The 20,056-nt window shown below is 45.0% G+C and overlaps 1 long non-coding RNA gene across 2 annotated transcripts; it reads right to left on the reverse strand.

Annotated features, from left to right (window-relative positions):
- Positions 1 to 2,531: 2,531 nt before the first annotated feature.
- On the reverse strand, positions 2,532 to 19,379 carry LOC144806024 (uncharacterized). Of its 2 annotated transcripts, none has more exons than XR_013605654.1 (3): positions 19,319 to 19,379; positions 4,348 to 4,516; positions 2,532 to 4,252 (listed from the first exon to the last, which is right to left on the reverse strand). It is a non-coding gene; the product is annotated as an uncharacterized LOC144806024 (long non-coding RNA). The 2 variants fall into 2 exon arrangements; XR_013605655.1 differs by lacking the exon at positions 19,319 to 19,379 and adding an exon at positions 16,266 to 16,334.
- Between the last annotated feature and the right edge of the window lie 677 nt (positions 19,380 to 20,056).

Consider the following 20,056-nt stretch of genomic DNA (forward strand, 5'->3'; position numbering starts at 1 on the left):
GGACTGGGGCTAAAACCAGAGATGGTGTTGTCCGAGGATGGCGCCGGGGTCAGCACCAGCGGAGGAGTCATAAGGTCAACTGTCTTCGACCGGGATCCAGGCCTGGATCCCACGGGGTCCTGCACACCGAGACCGAAGTTGCTGACGGCACCGGGGCCGAAGCCGCCAGCAAGTTAGGACTCCCAGTCGGACCCGCAGGCCCGAAGCCGCGCCGGCAGGTGTCGACGGCGGGAAGAGAGTCCTCTTGGCCACGAGGAAGTCTCTAATATCGCCCGGAGTCGCATTCAGTCCAGGGACCAGAGGGTGTGGGACAGGATGCGACTCCTGAGCGCCGTGAGTGGCGAGGGGAGTCCTCACTGCTTCTTTTTGACATGCCTCGACTTACCCGAGTGCGAGGACTTGGATCCAGATGATTGGTGATGACTGCGGCTCCGCGATCAGTTCCTCGACTTCCTCCCCGACTGGGACCTCAAGCGGCACAGAGTCGACTGCCGGAGCTCGAGGAGCTTACGGGAACGCTCCCGCCTAGCCTTCGACGTCAAGGCCCGGCAGTCGGAGCACGACTTGTCATCGTGGTCGCCCCCAAACAGTAGGAACACCGGCGGAGGGGGTCGGTAACAGACATCAGTCGGTGATAGGCGTCACACAGCTTGAAACCGGGCATCCCTACTGGCACCAGGAGTCGAGTCGACTCGACAAAGATAGACAAAAATGTCCAAAAAGTTAGTAAAAAAATGACTAAAGGTACGTGCTCTTCCCGGATCTGCGCTAGCTGGCGCGGAAAAAAGAAGAACTGACGTCAGCGCGCGAGGGCGGCGTCTAAGTACTCCAGCGACATCATTCCGGCGATCACGACACCGACGACGGACACCGAGCCGCAGACGACGCCTACCGACGCGCAGGGGTACTGCTGACGAAAAACTTTCCGTATCCAGTCTGACGCCTGGGGGTAATTCTAAGGTAAGGAATCTAACACTAACGTGTTTCTTTCAGATTCTGTCTTTCAGATACTAGCTTTTTTGGCATAAGGATTTTCTCCAGTGTGGAGTTTCACATGGTGAGATAGCGTTTTTCTCTGCAGCTCTTCTGGCATTCAGAACACTCAAAGTTTTTCATCAGTATGGAGAATCGCTTATGATTGTGAGGCTGTGCCTATCAGATAGGAATTTCTGGCATTCACAGCATTGGTAATGTTTTTCCCCTGTGTGCGTCTGCTCATGTAGAGGGAGATTGTGTTTAAAACTGATGCTTTTCTGGCACTAAAATATTTTGATGGTGTGTTTTCTTATGGTGCTTGAAATTATCTCTACCTCTGAATCTTTTCTGACAATTAGAGCACTGATAATTTTCTTCTCCAGTATGGATTCTCATATGTTTAGTGAGATTACATTTAAGGCTGAAACATTTTTGGCATTTGGAGCACTGATAAGGTATTTCCCCAGTGTGGGTTCTTATATGCTGAGTGAGACTGCCTTTTTTACTGAAACATATTTGGCATTCGAGCACCTATATGGTTTTTCCCCAGTGTGGATTCTTATATGATTAATGAGACTGTTTTTTTGGCAGAAATATTTTTGGCATTCAGAGCACTGATATGGTTTTTCCCCAGTGTGGGTTCTTATATGCTGAGTGAGCCTGATTTTTTCACTGAAACATGTGTGGCATTCAGAGCACCGATAAGGTTTTTCCCCAGTGTGGGTTCTTATATGAATAATGAGACTGTTTTTTTGCCCGAAACATTTTTGGCATTCAGAGCACTGATAATGTTTTTCCCCAGTGTGGGTTCTTATATGCTGAGTGAGATTGCTTTTTACCCTGAAACATTTGTCACATTCAGTGCACTGATAAGGTTTTTCCCCAGTGTGGAATCTCACATGCCCAGTTAGAAGTGATTTAAGTGTGAAATCTTTTGGGCATTTAGAGCACTGATAAGGTTTTTCCCCAGTGTGGGTTCTTATATGCTGAGTGAGACTGGGTTTGTCTCTGAAACATTTCTGACATTCAGAGCATGGATAAGGTTTTTCCCCAGTGTGGGTCATTGTATGTTGAGAAAGAGCTCTTTTGTCAGTGAAACATTTCTGGCATTCAGAGCACTGATAAGGTTTTTCCCCAGTGTGGATCTTTTTATGCTGTGTGAGTCTACTTTTTAAACTGAAACATTTCTGGCATTCAGAGCACTGATAAGGTTTTTCCCCAGTGTGGATTCTTATGTGCCGTGTGAGTCTACTTTTTACACTGAAACATTTCTGGCATTCAGAGCACTGATAAGGTTTTTCCCCAGTGTGGATTCGTATGTGCCGTGTGAGTCTGCTTTTTACACTGAAACATTTCTGGCATTCAGAGCATTGATAAGGTTGTTCCACAGAATGGGTTATTGCATGTTGAGAAAGACGTCGTTTGTTACAAAACCTTTCCTGGCATTCAGAGCACTGATAAGGTTTTTCCCCAGTGTGGGTTCTTGTATGTTCAATGAGTCTGCTTTTGTAACTGAAACATTTCTGGCATTCAGAGCACTGAAAAGGTTTCTCCCCAGTGTGGGTTCTTATATGCCGAGTGAGACTCTTTTTTTCACTGAAACATTTGTGGCATTCAGAGCACTGATAAGGTTGTTCCACAGAATGGGTTATTGCATGTTGAGAAAGACGTCGTTTGTTACAAAACCTTTCCTGGCATTCAGAGCACTGGTAAGGTTTTTCCCCAGTGTGGGTCCTTGTATGTTCAGTAAGTCTTCTTTTGTCACTGAAACATTTCTGGCATTCAGAGCACTGGTAAGGTTTTTCCCCAGTGTGGGTCCTTGTATGTATAGTAAGTCCTCTTCTGTCACTGAAACATTTCTGGCATTCAGCGCACTGATAAGGTTTTTCCCCAGAGTGGGTTAATGCATGTAGATATAGACTCGATTTGACACTAAACCTTTTCTGGCATTCAGAGCACTGATAAGGTTTTTCTCCAGAGTGGATTCTCATATGTTCAGTGAGTTTCGATTTATGGGCGAAACTTTTCGGGCATTCAGCGCACTGGTAAGGTTTTTCCCCAGAGTGGGTTAATGCATGTAGATATAGACTCGCTTTGACACTAAACCTTTTCTGGCATTCAGAGCACTGATAAGGTTTTTCTCCAGTGTGGATTCTCATATGCACAGTGAGATAAGATTTACGCCTGAAACTTTTTTGGCATACTTTGCACTGAGAGTGGTTTCCCCCAGTGTGCATTGTGTCAAATTCTGTGAGATAAGATTTATGGCTGTATCTTTTTTGGCACATGTAACTTTTTCCCCTAACTTAGGTTATTTTGCCTTGATTGAGGCGGTTTTGAACACTGAATTTGTTCTCACAGTCCGTGTTTTTATAAGGTGTATTCCTAGAGTTAATATCTCTACGTTTAGTTTTCTCTTGCTTATATGCCACAGTAAGAGTGAACCCGATTTTAGAGTTAGGCTTGTTTAGATAATGTTCAGCATTTATCTCTAAAAGAAATTGTGTGTAATCTTTTTAACACTTGAATTGAGCAAACTATGTCTGGAAGCAGTCCTGTAACACCTGTCGAAATATTTCTAGCAGATAATAGTCTTTAGGTTATAGCCTATCCGGCAGCAACTTATTTTGTGACTGAAGATTTTCTCAAATCTATTTGTATAGGTTCTTAGCAATGCAGTGATAAGGTGTTAGTCTGATATTTATTAATTAAACTGATAAGTACCTTTTTGCACTGACGTAATGGCAGTAACTGAGGGCGTTAGAACGTGCACAGTACTATTGTGGATCACGAGTCTCAGAACATCAGTTCCTTTTACCCTTTCTATGTTTGGTGTAAGGTTAAGTTTTGTAGTTCTGAAGACGAGGATTTATTTACATTACCTATAGCACAACTGTGCTCATTTAATCCATTTTTATATTGAACAGTTTTACATATCACTCATTCACAGCAGATACTGTTGAGGCGATTTACATAGAATTACAGAACAGTACACAATAAAAAATAAACAATCTGAGATGGTTATGAACACAATAAAGTGGTGAATTTTTAAGGTTTTCGCAAGAGTTAGCAGAGTGGGTCGTGGTTTTCTACCCAGAGTCAGATAGTCTCAAACTTGTGTAACTGGTTAAAAACAGTTGTTGAACAAAGGTGATTTTCCATTCTTTTGGTTGTTAACGTGTCAGCTTCAGAGTCTTCTCTCAGCGTCTTTTCTTTGATGGTCTGCAGAAGAAACCTTTTGTTATAACTTTCTTTTTATGCAGTGTGTGCTTCCTCTCTGGAATTACATGATGTTTTAGATGAAGGTTATTCTGTACACAGATATGGATTTGCTCTGGGTTAATGAAATGCTAAATTAGAGACTTCACTTACAGTATAGTACTTTCCTCAGCTCCCACTTCCTCGCCACACCTAGATTTTGGAAATTGTTTAAACATAGAATGCTGGATGTCCTTCAGTTTTTCAAAATAATCCTTCTTATGGCACAGACTTCAGTTGCCTGGTGCTAAATCTTGCTTTCTTCGTCAGTAATTTCAATCACCTATAGTATTAAAATTAAATAGTTAATACATGAAAATTTCCCAAAATATAATTTACAAGCCAAATCAATGCAGAGTTGCAGAATTTTGAAAATGTTGAGCTGGTTTTCATACAGAGCAGAGTGTAGAATTGTAGCCTGAGAGTACTTGGATGTAGGAGTGAGGATTTATAGAATTTTCAACATTTTATTAAGCTCACAAAGGATACATGCACCCTATGGACTTGTAACATTGAATCCCAAAGGCAGAAATTAAAGTCATATGCACTGGCACCAAACAGATATTTAAAAAAGGATACTATTAATTAATTTTTAATGTAGATTTCTGGGACGGGAATTTCCCCTCCATGGACAACAGGCGTTTCCCCTGCCCTGAGTTACCACCTACTTGTATCTGGTATCCTGACTTTTGAGTTCTGGTCTCTGTTGCACACAAATCTATTGTGTGCTGCGAGGACTATGCCTAGACCTATCCCTCAACTATGTCCAGAGTATGAATCAAGGGCAATGAAATTAAGGAGTACTTTCATGTGCTCATTTTATTCCACCTGATTATCAGTTGTTAGGTTTTTCTGCACCTGGATGTACCGGGTGCAGAAAAACAGGACACCATTTTTTTCCAGACAGGAAAATAAGACTGAAAAGACGCACAAGACTCTGGGTGCAGCAGAAGCAGCCAAGACTTATGCTGTTTTTATACAAACTGGGAGAAACACACAATTCTTCCCTTTGTTAGACATTTCTTTACCCTCCCCTCCCCTGATTCACCCATCGCCCAACCAACCACATGCATTTATCTACCACCTGCTTAAAACAAGTGGTAAATAAAAGCAGAAAAACACTATGAAATAGTGAATGGCATGTGATTTGACAGGCAGAAGAATCTGTTCCTTGTGGCAACTCCCCTGTCCATGGCGTCAAACTTGTGACTGCATGTTGCTGGGGTAAATATACCACAAAGTTTAAAAAAAAACAATTACATTAGATTTTTCAGTCACTCCAGCACTGTGCAACTTCTAACAAGGGACTATGAGAGGTCTTGGACCGGTCCTGTGACCTGGAGTGTCACACCAAGTGTTCCCTTATTTAAGCCAGAGGAATGTCATGGGTTTAACAGCTAGAGCGGTGGTGGCAATGCACCCTGTTGTAAGGATCAATAGCCTGATGAGATCTTTGCATCATGATCAGTGGAGTGGCGTCCTGCTGACACACCTATGTTTATTTTTTTTGTTTTTTGTTTTTTATTAGCAATACATGAGTATTCAACTCACAAGAGTACAAACAAATTAAAGTATAGTGAGTACATGCGTCTTAACCATCACACCACATTTAAGCATATACATTTAACTCGGACAGTTCCATATCAGACCGACTTCTTCTGGTATGCCCAACTTTAGTACATAGATTAAACACAACAAAAAAAAATTGCCATTCAAAAATCCAAATAAGATAAAACAGGACCCCAAATTTGTAAGCCTAGCTTTCGCTTATGCCTACCTTTTAATGCATACAAACTATACTCTAAATTAAATTTAGCCTAGAACCTAGCCCTCCAAGCCTCAAACTACGGGGGGTTCCCTTTGTTATCAGCTTGAAGCTATACATAGCCTTAATACTGCTGTTGCTAAAAAGTTCAAATATATAGCATTCCTTGGCACACTATCAGCATTTACCCCCATCTCTACACCCAACAAAAGCTGCGTAGGCGACAAATCAATAGGTGTTTCCAAAATAGCAGTTAGAAATGTATCAACATGCTCTAATAATTCTTTTAATAGTGGACACGTACAGAAGATATGCATCACATCTACATCAGGGTTATCACAGCGAAAGCATTTCCCCTCCTGTCCACCACCCCATTTGGCAATCTTATGAGGTATCATATATAAATAAAAAATTGTTTTATAATGTTGGGCAGACAGGTTAGCAGTCATAAATTATCGACTAGCTAATTCAATGGAGGTCTCCAAACTAATATCAGAACATCCTAACCTGCTTTCCCACTTACGATTATGTTCTTACAAATCATTGGATCTTGTTTCCAACATACAACTATATAACCCCCCTATTCTTACTGCTTTTCGGCTAGTTTCAATAAGAGAATTAGTCTGAATATTCCACCGGGCAGTGAGGAGATAGTTCCTAATTTGTAAATATTTTTAAAAATCTGCCCGGGTATATGGTATTGTTCCATGATCTGATTAAACAATTTCAGACCCCCTTCCGTATACAAATCCCCCACTATTTTTATACCCTTACTCTGCCAGTTCTGCACTGTCCTATCCCAAAATACACTCGGAAAGCAAGTAACAACAGTTAATGGGGTATACCAGGAGACTTTCTCTATCATGAACATTTTCTTAATAGCTTTCCAAACCTTCCAAGCTGCTAATACAGTCTTGAATCTTGTGCGCTTATAATAGCTCCAGTCTAGGTGAATGAACAAACAGTTTTTTGCATCTGACCCCAGCAACATATGATATATAGCAGGAGATTCAGCAGCCACACTTGGCCCTATTCCAGTAAAGAGTATATTCATATGTTGGAGCATGCATGCTTAGTAGTAGAGTGTAAAGTCCGGTACAGACCACGCCCCAACCGCTCTAGGTAACACCATAAACCGTGCAGCTCTGCGGGCCTTCCCTCGTGCCCATATAAAGTTCATACATAATGACTGTAGGTGTGTCAAATGAGTGCGTGAGACTTCAAGTGGAACACATCTAAAAAAAAATACAGTACTTTTGGCAGGATCATCATTTTCAGCATATTGCACCTGCCAACTAATGACAGATGCAAGCATTCACACCGATCAAGCTGTCTACACACCCCTTGTAAAAGCTTCCAACAATTAGCGCCAACTAATGCTGGTGCCGACGTCCTTAATAGCACTCCTAGATATGTTACTTCCTGTGAGACCCTTGGGTCATTAAAACCTCTAACATTATGGCACAAGATTTGCGTTTTGGCGGTGTTTAATTTATATCCAGAGACAGACCCATATTCTGCAGCGAGATGTTCTACTGCCTGTATTGCTGCTGCAGGTTTAACAGAAAGCACCGCAACATCGTCTGCGTAAGCCAGAACCCGATATTGTTGTTGCTGAACAATAACAGGCTGTATTTGTGGGCTATGGTCAAGCATTTTCAAAAAAGGCTCTATATACAGGGCAAATAATAATGGGGAGCAGGGGTAGCCCTGTCTAGTACCCCACTTTATTACCACTGCTTTTGACTCGAGGCCCAGGGTACAGATCTTAGCGACAGGTTGGCAGTATAGCGTTTGTATTGCTACTATATATTGCTGCCCAAAACACCGCTGCCGCATTACTTCCCATAAAAAACACCAAGACACTCGGTCAAACGCCTTCTCGGCATCTAACAAAATAAGGCTCAGCGGGTCCCCAGTAGCGTTGGCGTTATCTAATAATGCAATAACTCTACTAACATGATTTGTAGTGCCACGCTTAGGGATAAAGCCATGTTGTCTAATAGACACAAGTGGCGATATTACCGTGGCAAGCCGAGTGGCCAACATTTTTTAATACATTTTGCCATCCGCGTTTAAAAGAGATATGGGGTGATACGATGCTGGAAGCTACGCTGGTTTACCTTTTTTCTAAACACAATAATACTGGCTTTGCCCCACGATTTCGGTGCCAATCCACCTTGTGCTCTTTTAAATATTAATAACATATCATCTTTTATAAACTCGAAGAAAGCTTTATATACCTCCAATGGTAATTTATCAGGGCCCGCAGCCTTACCAATTGCAAGTTCCTTAATAGCTTCTTCGAGTTCCAGCATTGTAATAGGAGCTTCTAATCTCGTTACGTCCTCCTCCCCAATATCTTGCTCACACTGTTGAGATACAAATTTCTTGACTTTCTGGACATCATATTGATCATCCATGTATAATGCTTCATAAAAACTTCTGAACACCTCCAGTACACCATTCTCATTCTCAACACGCTGGCCATTACTATCCAAAATGTAATTGATTCTCTCAGCTGCCTCCTTCATCCTTAATTTTTGTGCCAAGCACCTACCGCTGGCCTCCCCATATTCATAGTTAAGTCGCTGTCTTACTACATATGTTTTAGCAGCCTCTTGGCTCCATTGGAGATTTAATTTCGCCTTGATCTTTGACACTTCTACTACTAATGCCCCAATGTCCCTACCCATATGTATACCCTGAACTAGAGCCTCTTCAGCTCTGACCAGACCCTGATATAGCTCATGTTCCTTTAACGCCTGTTGCTTCTGATTATACAAACCATAACTAAGGGTTTCTCCCCTAAAAGCAGCCTTGAATGCATCCCAAACATACTCAGGATCAGTACTACCCCGATTAATACGAAAAAATTTAGCTATCCAAGCCTGCATATACACAATAAACTGCTCATCCAGGAGAAGGGAGAAGCTTCCGGTCAAAAAAAAATGCCCTGGGTTTATTCAGAACTGCTACACCTGGAATAGATGACACACCTATGTAATGCTCCATTTCTCTGCCTGTGACCAGACTTTGCACTAACATCATGTGCGTGTTTAGGGTGTTGGTGTGCGTAGCATAAAAGCAATGTGAGAGTGCGACAGAGTAAACTGCATCTCCTGCCTGCCAGTTGTGTATACAAGTGGGACCATCTAATCCTCTTTTATACCCTAGTTCAAAGTCCTCTGTTACCAAGGAATAATGTGCTCTACAAAGTACCCAGGTGCCTGCTGTGACACCAGGGATGGTGTCAGCCTGACAGTCTATCTAAGTTGAAGGGACATCACCTGCAGGCTGAATTACTTAATGGAGAAGCTTTGTACCTGTCCTGAAGAGCCAAGAAGTCTGCCTAGAAGCCTGCCTGTCTGGTAAGAAAGGGAAATGACTTTGACTATCCAGCAGGAGGACAAGGCTGTCCTGGAAGAAGCAAGGTCCGACACATCCTCGTTATTTGTAGGGCGGGCCGGAAAGCCATCCAGCAGGACCAGCTAGTCTGAGGGACCCCTCCTCCCCTGCCAAGACTCTCCCAACAGTTCAAGGCAGAAAATAAAACTCTACGACAACGTGATTGCTGAGGCCCAGTTGGACGATTGTGTGCTGCCAACTGCCCGTTCAAGGTTGAATTTGCCAAATTCCTAACACAACAGGGTCTGAATCTACTGGCTTCCTGGAGAGCCTGTGTTGGGCTTTTAGCTGCTGAATTTCTGACTACTCTGTGTCAGAAGCCCATGAGGGACTACAACTGCTCCAGTGTCTGAGCTTACGCCTGTGGTCCAGCCAGCCACAGTGTGGCCTCGATTGCTGACGGTCGGGCCTCCAGAGGGGCTGCACTTACAGACAGGTCAGGTGTGACTGCTACCTTGGGACTGCTGATCTTCAGGCAACTGCAAAGAAAAGACAGAGTGGGTGCCCTACTGAATGCAGCCCTACATCCAGGACAAAAGCCTGCTGGTGGGTCACTGCTCTCTCGAGTCCATTCAAGTGTCAGGAAACAGGAAAGAAACCCAGACATGATTGACTCATCCTGTGAAAGGGTAAGACGCTTACGGCAGAGCATACACGCATTGGGGTGACTGGGGTGCCAGAACTGCACCTATACTATATTCAGGATACTCCTAAATGCCCCTAGAGGGGAAGAGGGTATCAGAACCGGATGCACCTGTCTGCAGCACATGGTAGTCTGGCATGTCTGGTAGTCTGACTATCTTTTCACCCAGACTGTCCATAAAGATGATTTTAGCGCCGCTACGCACATAGCAGGGTCGATCTCAGACCATTCGCTGGTGGAGGTGCAACTCGATGGTCCGGTTGTGGCCTTCATGCTACCCCCAAGGGTTGATCCATGATATTTAAAAGACAACACGTTCAAAGCTTGTATGAGAGATGGAGCATACTTCTACTTGAAGGAGAATGGGCGGCCTGTTGAATCAGCTTGCGTGCTATAGGATGAATTCAAGGCAGTGATTCGAGGCCAGACACAAGCCTTGATCGGGGGAATGCAGAAGGAACGTAAATTGAACTGCGAGGCTCAGGACAGGGAATGTGCTTTCCCGGAGGCTCGCTTGGCAAGTGGGGAATCAGTTTCTACCCCATTACACCGTCTACTGAAGCAGCACACATAACGCACTAATGAAAAATAGCGTGCACTCATGCGCTGGCTACCCAGCATTGTCTCTATGATGTCGGTGATAAAGCCAATGAGTTGCTTGCATGGTTAGAGAGACAAGACAAAGGACGGAATTGGATCCTTGAGGACACTGACAACAAGGGGACGGAAATACTTCCTGAAAGACCTGACCTCGCCAATGCCAACGAATGAGGACTGAGACGCACTAGACCAAGAACAGACAGTAGACTAAATAAATAAGACAATAAGAACCTTGCAAACAGGGCAAGCGACGGGGCCTAATGAGCTCCCCTTAGAATTATATAAATTCATGATGGATAAAATCAGGGAATGCCTTTGGAGGAGGTTTAAGACTGCCTGAAAATAAGGGTGTCTCCCAGAGGACCAAAGAACGTCTGAGGTGGTGGTCGTCCCAAAAAAGGACGAACCAGCAACTGAGTGGGGGTCTTATAGACCTATCTCCCTGCCTAATTTTGAGACTAAGGTCCTTGCATAGGCCCTGGCGATCTGCCTGCGGACAGTAATTGCAACAGTGGTTCATCCTGATCAATCGGGCTTTATGCCACACCAGGGAATGCGTTTAAATCTCCGACACCTTAATGGAGTATCGCATGCAACAGGGGATTCCTTTGCTGAACCAGTGGTGCTGCTGTCAAGCTCTTGTATGTGGCCCCTCTAGCTTGCATGCGCGTCAATAATACAGTCTCCCGAGTCTTTGTCGTCCGACAGGCATGCTCCTTGTCTCCTATGCTCTTCACACGTGCATGGGTTCGCCAGGACCTCTCATATGAGGTATTCCAGTTGATCAGGAGTGGGATGAGAGAATCTCCCTCTACGCTGACGTTTTGCTATATGACACGTAACAAGTCTTCTTGAGTAAACAAATTCTACAAATTTTTCACATATTTGGAGATCATTCAGGAGATCAATTGGAAGAAGTCCTTAATATGCCTTCTGGCGCCAGGGACCCTGCGGCTGCACTCTAGGTGAACAGTTCGGGTGGCACTACATGACTTCAAATATTTGGGCGTGTTCATTAGAAGAGCGCCACAGGCAGGAACGTAGTCCCAAAATTAGACCGGCTTCGCAGGGATGCCTCACACTTGCGGGCGCTCCCGCTTTCTTTACTGGGCCGGGTGGCCCTGATTAAAGTGATGACCCTCCAAGGCCTCCTGCACATCGTGTAAAAAACTTCCTTTAAGATCCCACCAGACTATTTTTTCAAAAGGTAAACTGAGAACTTTGCCTCCTGTTGTGGGATGGTGGCGCTTCACACTGAGTAAGTTGCAGAGGGGAGTTTATTAAGGTGGACTGGCGGTCCGGAGCATTCTCAAGTATTACTGGGCCACGCAGCTGGTGGCTGTCAACAACTGGGTTTTTGTGGACCGTGATGATCCCGCTTACCGGGTAGATAGATTGGCCATGGGCAAGAGAGGTTACCCCACCCGATGCTCTATCGAAGAAAGCTTGAGGGCACCCTACCTACCCATACCCAAACATTGGTAAGGGTGTGGAGAGAGGCTACCAAGTATTTAGGCTGAGAAGGTAAGCTGACTGAAATTACTCCACTGTATGATGGTGATCTCTTAAGTGCAGTGGGAGGATGGCAGGGCTTCACAAAATGGGGTTTAATTAGCTTAGAGCGGCCGGGCGATGTGTGGAGGGAACAGGTGCTTGTGCCCTTCACAATCCTACAACAAAAGTATGAATTAGGTGACTAAAAACGGTTCTGACATTTGCAGGTGGGTCACGCTCTGCAAGGTCACATCTGTGTAGAAGAGCAGTTGCCTGATGCATCCCCACTGGAGGACCAGCTGCTAACTAATCCCTCAACTGAAAAAGCAATCTCACCCATCTTTAAGAAGTTGATCTACAATTCCCTGGATCCCTTGGGGACGTGGAAGGCTGTGTGGGAGAGGGATCTAGGCACGCTTGGCGATGGTGATTGGGTTACGCCCATTCAGGGTGTCAGGGAGTTGGCAATTAGAAGTCATTTTTGTCTAATTTAACCACAGATACTGATACTGCCAAATCAATGACCCTGTTTACATTAAAGGGCAGCTTGAACTCAGAGCTCAACAACAGACTCGATTGACTAAATGACCTGCACACTGCTTATCTTGCCAAGACACAGGTACTTTGTAAAACTCTTTTTATTGAACTAGTGCTCAATCGATAGTGTTGACACCGAAAATACAGGGCACATTAGAGAGAGTGATTAGACCAAAAACACAAAGTCTGCAAATATAGAGTGAGTAACATAGCTTGGCTTGTCCTGACACTCCCTGGCCAAATCCCACTACACAAAACTAGATTGCCCTTTATTGAAGGCAGGTAGTCCTCCCAAGGTTCTGGAGATCGCTGGGCTGCAAGACGACTTGACTTTTGGTTCAGGATCATCCAACGATGCAGACAGACCAGTAGGACTGGGACCAAGTCCATAGTTCTCTACAGAGCCTCACCAGCAGAGAAGGCCGCAGTGCCCGGCTCTTCTTAGGTCGCCAAGAACTGAAATTCAGGGTCTGGGGATGCCACCTAAAATCTTGATTTAAGGGTGTTACAAGGGAGTGACAGGTAAAGGCTAATGGCCCCTTTCCTGGGGTGTCTACACCCTCTATCATGCCCACCTCCTATGGGAAGGGGACACAGTCCTGGCCCTGATTGAATAAGTCGCATCATCTTCAAGATAGTGGGCACTACAAAGTGTACTTCACCTCGCCTCCAGCACCTGAGGGGTGGAGTTGACAGAGGGAGCAGGGGTTGCACCTCCTGTTCTATCTAAGGTTTCCCACCTGTCCTTGCACCTAAAAGGGGGTGAGGACAGGAAGATCGCTTGCTCCCTCTAACAGAAGAGGCTGGGGTCGCATTACCAAGGCGGCAAGGCCTTTGAAAATCTCTGCCACAGATGGCTCTGCCTGACCAGGGGGAGATGTGAATACCTCCACCCAGGAAAGGCATGTGCAGGCACTCTCCCCATGAGGACAGGATACTGTCTGGTGGTAGCAGGCTGGCTCAGGCCAGTCGGTGCCCACACTAAGGATTGGTAGATCTTAGGGGACCCCTCTAAGGGGCACCCTGTGTGCAATTTTTTATAAATCAGACACTGCAATCAATGCAGGTTTAATATGCTGAGATGTTTGGTATCAAATATCCCGTATTTCAGAGAAACCTTCCTGAGGCTGGGGAACTCGTAATGACAAGTGTCCAGCCAATGTACTTACTATAGAGCTTCCCTGGTCACTTACAATATCCAGGAATCGACAAGGATATTGCTGGGGCATAGCTGCTCATGCAGTCTGGACATCGTTAACGTTAATAGAACTTCAAACATGGGAAGTGGGAGACCCATCACACTTATGAAGGAGTCCCCTGTCCTCCAAACTCTAAATAAGGCACTTGCTCAGCATTGGAAGCGTCTATTTTAAGGCTAGCGCTGAGTAGCTGATAGTTACCAGTGGTCGGCAAAATGTTATACAAGCTGCAAAGTTACACAGATCTCGGTTGAAACCCTTAGTACAAACAGAGAGTGGAGGTAATAAAGAAAGTGCACGGGCAGGGGGCAGGATTGAAATGAAATGAAAAAGGCTTTTATATAGCGCCTGGCTACCCAGAGGCAGGACTAACGGGGGTGGGGGGGAGGGCCTTAGGGGAAGAGCCAGGTCTTCAGCTGTTTCCGGAAAGCCAGGTGGTTCGATTCTTTCCGGAGAGAGAGTGGTAAGGAATTCCAAAGCTTGGCCGAATTGTATGAGAAGAGGCAGCCACCCGATCTGGCCCTCATTATTCTAGGAACCTCTGCCAGGTGGAGCTGTGGTATGTTACTGACCAAACTAACTGGAGAAAAGAGAGGATTAAAAAATAGGATCTACCATATGGGATGGACCAATCAACAAGTGATTTAGATATGCATTTGACATAATCAGTAAACAGAACTAGATGAGCTGACAACCTGCACATGCCAGGGTGAAAACAGAATCATGTGTAGGCTACTGCACATGCAGCAAATTAATATGGCCTACGCCAGACCACTATAGAATTCTATATTCATTCTACTGACCTCCCGACAAATTTAACAAGAAAATCTTGTCACTAACATAAATGCACTAAACACACAGTCTCTAGCTGCTGCTAATATCAAGTGCACATACTTTCAAAATATCATCTGATCACTAAGCCCACTCATCATTCACTCCACACTCTCTACCACTAACCTTACTTCGTACTTTCCTCTAAGATCACGACTTTGGGGAGCACCCCGCTACTTCACTTACTGCCCCTCATCTCTCTTTTATCTCTTTGCTGAACACTCTCACTTTAATTCTTTTTTTTTCACCTTGAGAACCCATTGCAATTCTCAAATCAGCCAATCCATCTTGCACAACATCTGACCTCTTCATGGGCGTGAATGTTAAACACCTTTTTGGATACATTTCTCGGCTGTACCTCACTACTAAATCTCTCCAGCTTAACTAATATCTATTCACTGCTTCAAAAGTGCTATTGTATTATCCCTTCTCAAAATCCTACTTGTGACGGTTTGTCACATGGCTCAGTTAGGCCCAGGGAGAAACGCTGCCATTTTAACATGGACACGTTCGACAAAGTGGTCTTTTCTTTCACATGATGACTTTTGACACATTTGCATCTGTGGAAGTGAAGGATTAGTTTCCATGAAACTACTTTGCTTACAAATTCCACTTCGTAAGAACACTATCACTACACCTTGACCAACATCATAAGGTCTGAACATACATTGTGCAGATGAGACGGTTTGTTATTCGTCCATGAGGCGAAGCAGCTATCAATAGATCATGAACAAGGGCGGCCTGACTAAGCTCTCGGACTGGAAACAAGAATGCTATTTGCTATAAATAAACAAGCATTTCTGGGTTGGGTTAGAGGAGCACTTGCTGTCATTGCAAGGTCACTCCTTGCTAAAACCTCAACCGAGCTGCTTGCCAATCACTCTGCGAGGAGGGCTGTCCAACTTGTGAGCAAGAAGGATGTCAGGAAGCCCCTGTAGTACACGATGGGATAGAGGATAAGGAGTGCCATGCCATCCGTTCATATATTTCTCCCCTCCTATATTCACAGACCCCTGTTACCAGTTGGCCTCTTTGCTGCCAGAAAGAAGTGGAGCGAGGGGAATCGGCAGGAGGCCCCTTTAAGCCGGAGATAAGGACAGACGTCAGACAATTCACGATTCAAGAAGGCGTGGCGGAGAGCGTGTCAGGTTGGTCAGTAGTTGGTCCAGCTACACGCAGCAAGGGAGCCCGAGGTGGAGAAACCAGACAGAGAAGACCTAACAGCCTTCCGAGAGAGAGAACCGGAGACTAGGGAAGGTTACAGCTTGTCCGTAAACAGAACACCCGAACCCGACGGAGGAGGAAAAGCCGAAGAAGAAGGAGACCAGACATCAATGAAGGACGCGTAGTCACTACGCCACGGCCCCGGAGGGAAGTGGCTCTTCCAGGTGCATCGGCGCCTAAAGGGGTTTTGTAAAGGGGCTGAGTCAGAGAGGGACAGGAGGAGAGGCGGAGGGGTGAAAGGGACCCAGAGAAAAGGAAATAAGTGAGACGGAAAAGAAAGACAAGAGGAGAAATCGTTTGGCTGACTAAACCATAAAGCAAAAACACTTACCTGAGCCTTTTTCTTCTGTCCGAGGGACTACAGCGGCCGAGGCTCACCTAAGGGACTGAAGTGAAAGACCTTGTGGGGAAGAAGAATACAAAAGTGAAAATCAATCATTGTGATTTCCTGTAATACTAATAAAAAGTGCATACCAAGAAATTATTCAATGCAGTGAGCTCCTTCTTGACTACTGGTTAGGATAGGAGTATTGGACAACCTATCCGAACAACTCATTTTGGACAGAGACTATCCAGAATTCATCTTGTTGCTCAAAAACACACTGAGGGAGACTTCTTCACCCCCTTGTACGCTGCTCACACAAGCCCCTTGGCTTTCGGACCGGTCATTTCAGTATGCTCATTTCCAAAAATCCACCCGCCAGAATGCCTGGCAACAAGCGCAGAACCCAGTGATACCGTCCTCATTCCCCTCATTCATCCTCAAAAACAATTTAATATACAGGACAGGAAAACAAGACGATCCCCCACAGTTAGTGGTTCTCAAGAGATTTCGCAATCAAATATTATTTTTTGCCCAGTCACACATTCTAGCAGGTCACAGTGTGCCTGAAAAAACAACCCAGACTGTGTTGAGATATTTTTTATTGGCCAGGGATATTCGCCAATGTAGACAAATACTGCAGGGAGTGTGAAATATGTCAGAAGAAGGACCTCAAAACCCCCTGCTGTTCCCTTACAACCTCTACCAATCATCGATAACCCCTTTGAGAGGATAAGTATGGATTTACTGGGTCCTCTTCCAAAATCGAAAAAATAATATATCTATATACTGGTTATTGTCGATTATGCAACTCGATACCCAGAAGCATTTCCCCTACGAATACCAAGCACGAAACAAACATCAGTGAAAAGTTAGTAGAACTGTTTTCGAGGGTAGGATTGCCCACAGAGATTTTGACAGACCAGGGTACCCCCTCTGTTTCTCGTTTAATGAAACAAGTCTGTAAAACCTTGAAAATTACCCAAATAAGAACCTCGGCTTATTACCCTCAGACAGAGGGTCTGTGCAAGCGATATAACGCCACCTTCAAGCTAACCATGAAGAAAATGCTAACCACCGAAGGGAAAGAATGGGACATGTTGTTGCCACTCGCCCTCTTTGTTATTTGAAGCCAGGTTCAGAGAAGCTTGGGTTGTTCTCCGTTTGAACTTCTTTACGTGAGACAGCCACAAACCTTGCTAGAAATGACAAGAGAAGCGTGGTAACAAGAGAAACAAGAAGAGACACAACACCATCTAGAATACACCCAAAGCCTAAGAAACCGCATACAGAAATTGCAAGATTTTGCTCACGACAACCTAGAAAAAGCTCAAAGAAGCCAGCAGATGTCTTACAATAAAGGAAAGAGGTGACAACAGTTACAGGTCCATGACTGGGTGCTCCTATTCCTACCTTCCTCTATACGCCAAAAACGGGCAGAATGGAAGGGACCATATGAAGGTACTGAAAGGATAGGCCTCACTACTTACCGGTTATGCCTTTCCTCAACCAAAACCCAGATATACCACATAAATCTACTAAAGAAATGGTTGGGACCCCTCCCCAAAGACACCCATTACGTTTTGTCTGACTCAAAACCCATTCCTTCAACATTTAATAAATTGACCATAAACGAACATCTAACAGAGGAACAAAAAGTGTCTCTTCAGACTCTCTTAGAGTCCTTCTCCTCCATCTTTTCCGACCTCCTGGGAAAATCAACAATACTCAAGCATGCCATTGTTACCCCACCAAATAAAGTAATAAAACAATGCCCCTACAGAATACCAGGCGTTAGGCGGGACGCAGTTCCTGCGAAATAGAGAGCATGTTACAACTAGGAGTCATAAAACCTTCCAGCAGTAACTGGTCTCCCCCATTGTCATAGTTCTGAAACCTGATGGTTCCATCCGTTTTTGTATAAATGTCCGAGCAGTCAATGCCATCTCGAAATTTCACTCATACCCATTACCAAGTGTCGATGAATCGAGAAATTAGGCTTAGCCCAATATATAACCACATTCGATCTTACAAAAGACTATTAGCAGGTACCACTTAAACAGGAAGACCAAGAAAAAACGCCTTTAGCACCTCTAATGGGCTATACGAGTTTACTGCACTGCCTTTTGGGTTACACAGAGCACCAGCGACGTTCCAAAGACTTATGAACAAAGTTTGCTCCCAACATCAAGAGTACTCCTTAGCCTTCATAGACGATATCATAATATTTAGCCCTAACTGGGAACTACATCTCGTCCATTGTGGGAAGATATTCCAAGCACTTAGGACTGCAGGGCTCCACGTGAACTCCAAAAAGACCAGGATAACCTTCAGCAAAGTCAAATATTTGGGCTATGTATTGGGAGATGGGGCTATCGCTCTGCAACAAGAGAAATTGAGAGCAGTCTTAGACACCCCCTTCACTACCACCAAAAAAGGCATTAGATCCTTTTTGGGCTTACAAGGCTACTACCGCCGGTTTAAACCCAATTATTCTGAAATAGCAGCACCACTAACCGACCTACTGAAGAAAGAGAAAAGAAACTAAGACTTGGTAAATCCTCCCCAAGCCGCCAGAAAGGCATTCCACGAGCTCAAGTGAGCCATAACCTAAGGCGGAGAAACCAGCAGGGAAGACCGGAAAAACGGAGAACACCGAACAGCCTTCCGAGAGAGAGAACTGGAGCCTTGGGGAGGTCAAAGCTTGTTGGGGAGGGAAAGTCGAAACAGAAGGAGACCAGAAGGAGACCAGACCTCACTGAAGGACGCCGAGTCACCACGCCACGGCCCCGGAGTGACGTGGCTCTTACAGGTGCGTGGGCGTCTACGGGGCTTTTGGAAAGGGGCTGAGTCAGAGAGGGACGGGAGGGGAGGCTGAGGGGTGAAAGGGACCCAGGGAAAAGGAAATAAGTGAGACGGAAACAAAGACAAGAGCAGAAATCATCGGCTACTCTTTTTCTTTTGGTTGCTCCAACCTCTACCCCCTTCCTTCACATTGATGCATAGCTATTATTTATCCCTCAAATCCTCCCTTGACTAAACCATAAAGCAAAAACACTTACCTGAGTCTTTTCCTTCTGTCCGAGGGACGACGGCGGCCGAGGCTCACCTAAGGGACTGAAGTGGAAGACCATGTGGGAAAGAAGAATATAAAAGAGACAATCAATCATTGTGATTTCCTGTAATACTAATAAAAAGTGCATACCAAGAAATTATTCAATGCAGTGTGCTCCTTCTTGACCGACTCTTCTACAACGGGGAGCTACATACTCTCCCTACAGGGAATGGGAGACAGACACACAGACAAACAGACAGACACACACACACACACACACACACGGGAAAGCAAAGTAGGAAAACGCTACATACAGTTGTTCTATGCTTGCATATGTACATTGTTTTATAAAGATGGTGGAACTATTGATTTGAATGCACTTTCTTTTTTTAAGTCACACATGTATGACACAGTTCAGAGTCTGGAAATCACTGCAGCCCAGTGCCCTGAATGTTGCCTCTCAGTGTCCTGAAGATGCCCCCGTGCGTCACCCTGGGGTCAGAGGCCCCCCTCACCTCTGCTGGAGCCCCGGGGGCGCCGCTGCCCGTGAGGAGTGTGTCCCGGTGTGTTATTCCCCATCGAGTGACGCGCAAGCTCAACAAAATAAAACAATGCGTCTCACTTCTGGGCACGCGCAGGACCGCGCGTCCCAGCTGCGCATGTGCGGAGCAAAGACACACGTCCTATCGCCGAGTTAGGCCCTTGCACGGGGTACGGACTGTGAACCGCCCTGGACAGACGACGC

The sequence above is a fragment of the Lissotriton helveticus genome (assembly GCF_964261635.1).
Source record: "Lissotriton helveticus chromosome 1_1 unlocalized genomic scaffold, aLisHel1.1 SUPER_1_unloc_4, whole genome shotgun sequence".
Taxonomy (NCBI): Eukaryota; Metazoa; Chordata; class Amphibia; order Caudata; family Salamandridae; genus Lissotriton; species Lissotriton helveticus.